Source organism: Panthera leo, chromosome F2 (genome assembly GCF_018350215.1).
Source record: "Panthera leo isolate Ple1 chromosome F2, P.leo_Ple1_pat1.1, whole genome shotgun sequence".
In the NCBI taxonomy this organism is placed as follows: domain Eukaryota; kingdom Metazoa; phylum Chordata; class Mammalia; order Carnivora; family Felidae; genus Panthera; species Panthera leo.
In genome coordinates, this window is record NC_056695.1 from 42,679,276 (window position 1) to 42,688,328 (window position 9,053).

At 45.3% G+C, this 9,053-nt stretch overlaps 1 long non-coding RNA gene across 2 annotated transcripts; it reads right to left on the reverse strand.

Moving 5' to 3' along the window:
• Window positions 1–1,347: 1,347 nt before the first annotated feature.
• LOC122210736 lies at window positions 1,348–8,680 on the reverse strand. 2 transcript variants are annotated; one of them, XR_006198200.1, is made up of 5 exons: window positions 8,574–8,680; window positions 7,940–8,024; window positions 6,380–6,591; window positions 4,895–5,519; window positions 1,348–1,549 (listed from the first exon to the last, which is right to left on the reverse strand). It is a non-coding gene; the product is annotated as an uncharacterized LOC122210736 (long non-coding RNA). The 2 variants fall into 2 exon arrangements; XR_006198199.1 differs by lacking the exon at window positions 7,940–8,024.
• Between the last annotated feature and the right edge of the window lie 373 nt (window positions 8,681–9,053).

Sequence of the window (9,053 nt, forward strand, 5' to 3'; positions counted from 1 at the left end):
GTTGTTGAGTTATAAAAGTTCTTTATATATTCTAGATATTAACCTCTTATCAGATACATGATTTGCAAAAATTTGCTCCAATTCCACAGATTGCCTTTTCATTCTGTAGATTGTATCCTTTGATGCACAGAAGTCGCTTACTTATTTGTTGTATTTACTCTTTAATTGTCTCCCTCTAGAATGAGGGCATGGCCCCTAAGGGCAAGGTCATGTCTATTTTGCCCACACCTATATTCCCAATCCTTGGAATAGTGCTTGGCACTTAGTGGGATCTCAACAAATATTCACAGAATAAATGAATGAATGAATGAATGAATAGACAGATCAGAGTTGGGGCCCAGGCCTTTTGCAGTTTCTAAAACCTACATGCATTGGGAAAAAATTAAATTAAGTAAAAAAAAATCTGAAGCATAGCTAATACTTATTTTAAAAAATGCTCTAAGACAGTAATTTACAAATAGGTTACCTGAATTAAGTGGTTTTTTAAAAATTCTCCCATATGAAGCTGGTTTCCCAGGCTACCTGTAGAACATGTCTGCCTCCTTCTTTGGAATCCATTAAAGTGACAACTAGGCGTATGTATGAACACAAACATGCGCTTGAGCTCCATTTCCCCCACTTTGGATTATTGGCTGTCCTCGTTCCTTTCCCACCCACCCCTTAATGCCTGGCCTCTCTCCCACATCCTCTTCCCTTTTCTGCACCGCTCCCTGTGGCCCTCTCTCAGATTGCAGGGCCCTGGCTGTGCCCCCATATCTGCTTTATGTCCACGGTCCCAGCCTGCTCTGTCAGGGATTACTTTGCCTCCATTGTTCCATCGAGGACCACACACAGGGGCAGGGCTCAGGTACCCTTCACTCTAAGGAGGCCTGTGGGAATCTGGAGAAAGGAATGAAAAGGGACAATGATTGAACAGTACTTAGGAGAGGGTTGTTAAATGTCAACCCCGATTAATGATAATGGTAATTTAGAATCTGCTTATGGTTTCCATTGTTAGGCTTTGCCAAGAAGTTTCCAACGTGGTATTTCAAAGGGTTCCAAGTCTGGCTGAGGCTGCAGACCTAGTTTCTGATGCTGGGATGTCAGCCAGTCAGGGTGAGTGTGGTTTAAGAGGAGTGGTGTGCTTGACACAGGGTGTCCTCTCATTCATGCGGGTCCTGTCTGGTCAGGTGCACCTCTTCTTTCACGTTCATCAGTACTCACCCACCCCAGTGCAGCCATTTAGAGACAGTAACCTCGATTATTTTCATTACAAAGACAAGTTGTTGAGATTGTCCCTTCTCCTCTATTCCCTCTTCTAGGTTTCCATAATCACCCAGCCACCAAACAAACAAACAAACAAAAAGAGTAACTACACTTCCCAACTGGGAACAATGGACTTTAGTTTGCCAGAGGGGCACAATGAAGTGGTCAGGTGCAGGTGTGCTGGACTCAGGCTGTGGTGGTTCAGATCCTGACCCCGCTGTTTTCCAGCCTTGATTTCAGCAAAAGTCTTAATCTCTCCAGGATTCACTCTCCTCATCCAGAAAAACGGTGATGATTGTAGAACCTACGTAGTGATCAGTTGTGAAAAATAAATGAGATGCCACATGTAAAACCCTAAGAACAATTTCTGACATGTGGCAAGTGTTTGGCAATGCTAGTTATCACATGCATTGTATAGTGAGGGGTCCAGGGTCTCCTCCTTTAGGACAGGGTTTCTCCGCCTCAGCACTAATGACAATGTGGACCTGAGGAATCTTGGTTGTCGGAGGCTGTCTGTACTGAGGCATATTTACCTATCCCTGACCTCTACCTACTGGATGCCAGGAACAACCATCCTTCCTTCCCCCAACTCTGCTTCCTCACCCCAATTGTGACAATCAAAAATGCCTCCAGACATTAATAAATGTCCCTGAAAAGGGGAAGGGGGAGGGTGGTCAAGCTTCCCCTGACTGAGAACCACTGTTTTAGAATAAACAATGAAAATTATATAAATGTGTATCTCAATGGCTACGTCCCACTGGGCAAAGGTGATTTCCCTTAAACTGAAAATTTCAATATTCCAGTGGGGCTTTGAAGAGTTACATATCACAGAAAATAATCCCAACACACTTCTCATCATTGCAGCCCTGGTCATCCACTTTTAACACCTCCATCCAGCTTTCATCCCTGCCTTCCAGAGAGTAGCCATTCCTCAGCTCTCTTCTGGCTCAGCTCCCACCAGAGGGGAAGCAAGACTTGCTGCTGCCACCACCACCACCCCCACCCCCCCACCCCCGCCCCTGCCGGCCACACACACACACACACAGTGTATGGCACACACTAGCTGCTTAATGAAGGTGTGTTGAATGAAAGCAAAAGCGTTAAGTCTGAGCGCCTTAGCTCAGTTTTTTTTTTTTTTCCATTTTCTATTTGGTTTTGGCTCAGAGAACATCACCTTTTCAAAAACACAACAGATTCCACGCAAAACAAAAACTAAATGGCAGACCAGGAAAACAGGAGAAGCAGCCCAGCAATGGAAGAAAAAGAGAAAATGACAAAGGACTGATGGTGGGGTACCCTCTGACCCCCCATCCTGGGGAAAATGTTACTCTCTTTTTAGCTGAAAATGCATTCCTTTTCCTATTTTATGGATGTAATGAGCAAGGAAAGAGGAGGAGGGGGATCCTCCCCAGGAGCCTAGATATCAAGGCAGTTTCCCCAACTTTCTGGCTGCCCCCAAGAAAGGAGGTAAAATAGGGTGACCAATTCAACAGAGTGGAACAGTCTCTTCCAGAGGAAAATGAGGGCTCAGAGCAGAACTCGGAGGAGAACTCAACAACAAGAATAACACCACCAACATCTAGCTCTGAAGCTGAGGTAGAAGAGAAAGGGAAGGGAAGGTAGGAAAGCCAAGGAAACACCTGGAGGTGGTACATGAGGGAGAAAGTCAGGATTGACCTTGTGGTTCCACTTGCTAAGAGTCAATAGTCTTAGTCTTCTTTTTCTCTTGGCCATAATCTGGGCTCGGATCAGGCCATCCAAACTATGGGCACTTAGTAGTAGACTCTGAGCAGGGGTGTGGTGGGGGAAGTCCTAGATGGAAATATTCCACTGGATTTAATGGGAGGGTAGGAAGAGATCCTCCTAATTCTGAAGGGGGTGGGGAATGGGGCCACAGTGAAATCTGGGTAAACTGAGAAGACTAAGGGGTTGGTGTCCTCCTTCAGGCCTCCTTCTTGGCTTCTTCCATGAAATCTCTCTCTTTCTTGTAGCATCCTGATACCACTGATTTCCTGAAACAAGGGTGTTCTTGTTCATCTCATCCTCCAGAAATTCTATTTCATCCACTCCTTTCCCTGTGCTCTAGCAGAGGAAGCTTTCTGACAGGACTTGGCACTGAACTGCTCATACAAGGAGATTCCCACGAAGAGTTCTTAGATAGCAGATTTTGCCAATGGCTACCTTAAGCCCATGAGGTAGAATGTTGTAGACATTGTCTTGATATTTCTGGGGATATATTATTTTTAGGAGCTGCTGCTCTCATTCTTCAGTTGAGGATCTGTTTATCTACTTTCTTCATAGAGTTTGCCCTCAGAAAATGACGGAAATGGTGTTGCAGCATGACATGGGTCACATGCTGCCATTTTGCGTTGACATTCAGGTTTTGCTGGGTAAATTTTGGTTCAGTCGGAGCTCAGTACTACCAGTTGTCTAGGCTTGTAGGTGAGGTAAAACCCAGCATAGAAATGTGAGGTAATAAATAGGGACCAGGCAGACCACCAGTTTATAGAAGTTAGTGTTGAATTGCCCAGGGAAATGAAGACAGGAAGACCAAGATGAGGTGGCTCAGATGTCTTAGTCAGTTTGAGCTGGTCTAATGAAAATACTATAGACTAGGTGGCTTAGGCAATTAATATTTATTTCTAACAGTCTGGAGGCTGAAAAGTCCAAGGTCAAAGTGCTGGCCAACTCAATTCCTGCTAAGAGCCCACTTCCTGGTTTGTGGATAGATGCCTTCTTGCTGTATCCTCACATGGCAGAGAAGGATTGTGGGTCATGGTGAAGAAAGCAAGCTCTCTCTTGCCTCTTCTTATAAGGGCACTAATCCCATCACGAGGACTCCACCTTCATAGCCAAATTACTTCCTAAAGGCCTTATCTCCAAATACCATCCCTTTGGAGACTAGGACTTCCAGCGTAGCATATAGATTTAGGGGGTACACAAACGTGCATTCCCTAACACTTGGGCCACTGCCTATTAGAGTGGTTAGCTTGAAGTTTCAGGAGCAAATTATAGAGTACTCCATTATTAATGGTCTCCACCAACCAGTAGACAAAGAAGATGATACTTGGCCAAGGTGTCTGAAACTCAAGCTAAAGCTTACCAAGAGGTGCTCAGGGGCCTGGTCGTAGACCTTGAAAATGAGAACCGTGGCCATGCCAGAGCTCATGTCCCCCACACAGAGTCAGCAGGAAATCCTGAAGCCTGTAACACCTTTATGTGCCCTGGGTATCTTACCATGAGGGAGTCTGAGTGGTTATTCAGATAATCTTAGCTGTCTTATCATGATGGAGACTGTCATCTCTGCTTCCTCCTTTCTGTGGCCCTTGTCTGCTCCAAACTGACTAAAGACAAAGTTGTCTGACCTGAAGATCTAGCCAAAAGGACTTGAGCAAACATATTTCACAGTCCTTGATTTATAATCATCCTAGATGACATGAGGAGCAAATAGACTACCTGAAGCTCCATTGCAACATCTGGAGATCTGCTCTCACTAGATTGCTGCTCCCTTGCGAGTAGTGGTGGGTGCAGTGCTGTGCTCATCACTGAACACCAGCCAGAGCTCAGCACCCACGTGATCGCCATACTGCACAGTTTGGGTAGGCAAGGGTCCCGTCAGGGGTAGAATTTATTTTTATTTTTTACTCACCTCAAAGTAGGTGGAGAACCTCAGACTCAGAATCATACCTTTTTTTCTGTTTATCACACACTTTAAGAATGGGACCTGGCCTGGGAAGCTGCAGCCACTGAATGTGAGTCCAGAGATCCCCAGACTCTGTAGCTCTTGTACTTCATTTATTTTTCTAATTGTTTTTGCCCTTTTCCAGTTAGAAGCTTCTGAAGGGCAAAAGAGAGCGTCTTCCCCTTCCAATAACTGTCACTTTACCCAGAAAATTGTTCGAGACTGGCCAATGACTTGGCAATCACTGGCTATTGAAAAGAAAAGAAAAATATTTTGCAGACTGTCAGCTTCACAGATATCTCTTCCGGGCTTCATTTCTCAAACATGACCCTTGGGTGGATTTGGCTTGAAAGGAGAAATTTCAGTGGTATGAGGACAGCAATTTTTCAGGGCTCCATTATGTTCCCTGGCTCACTTTTCTTGTTGTCAGAACTGAAGAGGCACCAGCTACACATACATCAAGATAAGAGCTGTGTTTCCATTCATGAAACGGGAGGGTTCACGGGGAACCAAGGAGTGTTTTACATTGCAAATGGTAAAAGGGAATTTGCTTGAAGGTCTTGTCTGGCTTTTGATCATCCGGACAGGCTTACTGAAAGAGAAAATTTGTTTATTTTAAGGACAAAAATTGCTTTTTTCATTGCATCAAATATGTGTTGCAGCTGCTTAGACGCACTGTTCTGAGAGGCACATAGGGTGAGCCTGTTCAACCTAGGTGGACAAAATAGTCGATATACTGATTTTAAAAAATAACAGCAACTATACTTACTGCAACCAGTTTGTGAAAGTCAAGAGGACTTTCAAAATCCACATCTGACTGCCTAAATGAACAGCATCCTACAATAACCAGAGGTCAATAACCAGAGTTAATAAGCAAGTGTCCATTTGCATTAAGAGAAATAGAACAGGAAAACAGAGAGAACCATGTTTATCTGGTTCCTCTTTTCCCACCATGGGACCAAGACTCCAAGAGAGAACAAAGCTCACCTAGACTGCCCATGCCAAAACTAGCAGCTTTCGGAGGCATCTGTTATCTGCACAACTTTTATGAACTTATTATGGCCATGTAGATACCTCTCTCTGGCCCCCTCCAAGCTCAGACTCCTGGATTTATCCCCAGTCTGCAGAGTGCCCAGCACTAGGATGGCATCTGTCTGCTGCCCTGTCTCATTAAAGCACTTCTAGGGAAGAGATCATGTCTTTTCCACCTTCTAATTCTTACAATATAGTGTTTTGCAGATGCTGATAAACTTTTACTGGGAGAATGAATGAATGAGCTTCTATCAGTATTCCACAGCGTGATTAACATTACCACAAGCTGTTGTCTAAGTGTACATGAGAGGAAAAATTTGAATCCCAAGGGCAGCTTCAAATCCTAGGTCGATGTGTATATCCTTTATCAGTTGTAGCTCTTTCTATGGCAAATAAGAAAGCCCGATCCAAATGGCTTACCTGAAAAAGAATCTGTCTATTACTCATAAAGCTGAAAATCTAGTGATGAGGCTAGCTTCAGACATAGGACTCAGAGGATATCATGAAGACCCAGTTTCTCACTCTATTACTTGTGCACTCCACCATGTTGTCCATATTCTGTGATAGGCTCTCCCCTCAAGGCTCTAGAGTTGTCTCTTGCCACTCCAGCTTGTATCCTTCTAGGTTCAAGTCTAGCATTAAAAACAGGGCCCTGTCCCTCAACAGCTCAGTAATGAATCCCAGAGTTGAGCTTCCCTAGGTCTGACTGGAGCTAAGTGTATATGCCTGTACCAGCCACAATGCACAGGGGGTGAAATACAACGTTAGGACTGGACCTAGTCTCACATTCCAGTGCTGGGTTCAGTGAAGTCAGCTAAATGCTAAGCACTTGATCTGAACATTGAATAAGGGTGGTTTCCCCGAAAGACACTCAGGGCATTCTTGCTTCAAGAAGTAGGTATGGGGGCGCCTGGGCGGCTCAGTTGGTTGAGCGTCCAACTTCAGCTCAGGTCATGATCTTGTGGTTCATGAGTTCAGGCCCCACATCAAGCTCACTGCTGTCAGTGTGGAGCCTGCTTTGGATCTTGTGCCCCTTTCCCTGCCCCTCCCCCGCTTGTGCTCTCTCTCTCTCTCTCTCTCTCTCTCAAAAATAAATAAAAATATTTTTAAAAAATTTTTAAAAAGTAGGTATGAATGTCAGGTGGTAAAGACAACAAACACTCACAACCACCTTAAACTTGCTTTCTGGTTTTCTTATCTTTTCTTGTGTCTCTGCACCCACATGGCTGCATATTACGTTCCCTTTCTTTCTCTTTCCTTCTCTACTGGTATCTCTATTGATATCTCGGTCCCTTTGTCAAACACATATTAGTGCCATTTCACCCCTGGCTGCTCTCTGCCTCTTCAGCCATCTTTCTTCTCCTGCCTCCCCACCAATTTCCATCTAGATTTGAACTCACAACCATCATCTACAAGAATTAGAGTACCTGCTGGGGGTAAGCCTAGTACTAAAACTGTAACATCAGCTGGAACTATTTGCTTTCTCTAGTGACCACAGACTCTCCCTCATTTTTCATCAGCTTTTACCTCCTGTTTCTATAACCCCATCAAAACCAAATATACCCAGGCTTCCCCTATCCATCTCAGGAAACAAGATTAACCACTTTCCTTCAGCCTTGGCAGTGTGCCCACCCCCAGCACCCCTCCTCCCTGTTTCCCCATCACACTGTCACCCCATCTCAGCCCCTCCAGCCTTCCACTCTCTCCCCACCCATCTCTGCTTTCTTTCACCAAACTCGCTTCTCACATCCCTGAAGCCCTGTTTCTGGAGCTGCTTCCTTTCACCACCCTCTCAGAGATTTCCTCATAGTCAAAATATTTGCGTCTCCTCTCTCCCTCACCTTCCACATCCAAATTGCCCTGCAGACCTTGCAAACAGACCCTACAGGTGTCCCCTAGTTCCCTCCCTCCCCTCCTCTCTGTTCCTTTCACCCTGCAAGAGTGCTGTCCCCCTCCCCCTCTCCCTTGTTCCAGTCTCACCTTCCTTCAATCTGCCCTTCCATCGTCCACTGCTCAAAGTTCACTTGTGGAACACTCCCCCTCTTTAACAATTTTGCATGGTGAGCTGCGGAACCAAAGTTATATGCTCTAGCTTTGAACTCCCAGTGCTCTTCCTGTGCCCTCCTCTGTGGTCTTAATCCCACAGATACCCTGTGTGCCAGGTGCACCGCCCTGCACGTGCTCACCCCATGGATCCACCTGGAATAATGTTCTCATCTTCCCTCCTGCCACTCCCACAACTGGAAAATTCCTCTTCTTTCCTCGAGGCCCCCATCAGCCATCTCCAACAATCTGATGCTCATATTGGCCCCTCACCCACAGGACCTTCATCCCATCTTAAAACAAGACGAAGCCCTTCCTACTGTACTCCTCTAACACTATCACTTTGATTTGTAACTGCTTATTTGTGATGGTCTTAGATTCCAGACCATGAACACTGTGAGGGCTGCCTCCACACATCACTCGACTCTGTCCCTGATGCCTCATGTGGCATCTGAACTGTGCCTCTGTTCTTGAAGCTTCATCTTCTGTGCATCTATTTTATTCCCCAGACCATCGCCTCTCTATTTTCTCTTCTGCCCCCATTTCTGATCCACCAGGATCGAGAACCCACCATGCCCTCCACACTTCTTCCTAGATATCTTTTCTCTCGAAAATCACTTTTGCTTCCAAAAGCTCCCGCTGGGGCTCTGATCTTGCCTTCTTCACATCAGGCTCTGCTTCCTCCACCTGTGCATGACTTCATCTACCTCACAAGTATGTATTGTTTGCTCAACACTTTCATGTAATAAATATCAGTTGTCCCTGGGGATCCTGCCACCACATGGAGCAATGCATTGCTCCCTCATGGTCCCCCTCATATCCCCTTGTGTCAGGAGATCACCATTAAGTCCCTTTTTACTGTTCCCATCATCCTGCTTTGTCTGTTTGTTTGTTTTACAGCAACCTCTCCAAAAGCTATCCTTCCCCCTCCATATGTGATCTATCCCTTGACCATGAATCGTGTATAAACTAAGGTTAAGGGGACTATATAATTTACCATCTAAGCCAAGATGCTTGGGCAATGAACAAGGGAGCTATGAATAGTTTCAGC